Below are 2092 nucleotides of genomic sequence, written 5' to 3'. Positions count from 1 at the left end.
ATAATGATAATGATGTGATACAGCATGTAGAGAAACTACCCAGTAGTAGAACTCTAAAAACATTTTACAATATAAGGTCACGTGGCCATTTTCTTTTCAGGCGCCTCGGAGGATTGCCAGGAATGGAAGAGGAAGCAAGGTTATGAACTAGTTGGGTGGTTTGGGAGTTTATAATGGAAGGAATGATATCGGGTTCGGGCTAGATCGGTTACATAAGGAACATTTAGGTCTTTGTGGGTGGTTTTATTTGTGACAAAGTAAGGAGCATTGAGGATTTTATGAATGAATTTGGATTGTATGGATTGGATACGAGAGGAATTCGAAGGTTTAGTGGAGCCCCAAAGCTCAACTCCGTATGTCCAGATGGGTCTTATTATTGTCATGTAGATCAGTCTTTTGTAATGAGTTGGAAGTTTATACCGTTTGTCTAGTAAGTGCTATAGTAGTCGGAATTTGCAGTTTCCTGTCTTTTCAGTGTTGTATGAGGATTCCAGGTTAGTCGTTTGTCAAGGTGTAGAAAGTTTTTAATTTAATTATTAAGAAATGTATTTTCTTGATAGATGTATATTTGTGGATTGTTAAATAAAAAAAAAACTGCTAAAGTTAATTAACATGATTCGAATAAATGTATTAATACTGAATCGATAGAATTTGAAAATATACAATAAACAAGAGTTAATTATTTAATCCAAAGGTTGAGGAAATTCTTTAAATAATTAAAACACAGATAGCACAAATATTAATCTCTTAGCAATTCTGAAACAATACAAACAGTAAACTTTAGAATTTGGTATAACCGTCCTTTGAATTCTGCCCAAACACAGCGGATCGGCAGCAAATTTAGGCCAAATTATAACAGCCAATTCAAATAACCCATTCCCACGTTTGTGCAAGCGTGAATTAGGCATTGTTCGGCAAATGTGTAGAGACATCTTAAGAATTAGTGGCCCTATTTTAAAAATTAAATTTTTCTTTATTTAGCTCTTCTCCGATATTGGTCAGTAGAAACTAACCCCTCGAATGATGGAGAGGGGAGAGGGGGAGGGACAAAGACTGCTTATAGAGCGATCGAAAAAAAAATATGTCATTTTCGATGTTAAATTATAACGTCATTAACATGTAAAAAAAATAAACCAAAAGGGTCCTGTGTATATATTTTTTTTCTTATCGAATTGGACAGTCTAATTTAACATTGTTCGATCAGACATTTTAACATAGAAAAACTAGCAAATATTAAAGCAAGAATTATACACGATATGAAGTATATGGTTAATTAAGATGCAGATGAAGATGTCATCACCCAAAAAAATAGAAAATCGTATTTTTGCAGATATGACAGTTTGACTAAAGACGGAAGTACTACTAATATATCATCTAAACCTAGTAAAACGTATTGGATATAGAAAAAGCATAGTTGATTGAGACAAAATGTTATTAAACTCTAATTGCAAGAATCCAATTTCTTATTTGCTAATCCTTCATTTAAAGTCCTTGGAAATATAACTATTCTAGAAACTAATATGAGAAAAAGATAACGATTTCATTTTTATTTGAAGATATCAAGCTACAAATGCATTTAATGAATACCCTGTATCAGAATATCAAATTCCAATTAAGGTTGGGTTTTCCACTGACTAAACAAAATAACTGATAAAAACTGTCATCTTATTTTTTTCTTTAATATTTATTAATCAGATTAAATATTTGAGATTTGAAATTAAGAAAAATAAATTTTAGATTTTTTCAATATGAAAATAATATTTAATCTAGAAGTAACTGTAACATGTGTTACCTGAACTGAGAGCTTCAGTGAAAGACTTTCCTCTTGCTAAGTATAATATGCGCTGGGAAAATTATTTTTGGGTTGGAAAGATTAATTACAGAAATATGTTTGTAGTCTATATTTAACAAAGAAATTGCATGCATTAAACAGAACGAAAATATAATGAATATATACATATAAACAAATGAAATAATTATAAAACATATTAATCTTATTCATTAATAAAAAGGAAAAACGATTTATGATTTATGATACTTATCAATATCAAAACTTTATTAATAAATATTTGAAATATATTTTATACAATTT

This window comes from Halyomorpha halys, unplaced genomic scaffold (genome assembly GCF_000696795.3).
Source record: "Halyomorpha halys isolate HHAL.00 unplaced genomic scaffold, Hhal_1.1 Scaffold437.1, whole genome shotgun sequence".
In the NCBI taxonomy this organism is placed as follows: Eukaryota; Metazoa; Arthropoda; class Insecta; order Hemiptera; family Pentatomidae; genus Halyomorpha; species Halyomorpha halys.
Note: the sequence above shows the minus strand (reverse complement) of the source record.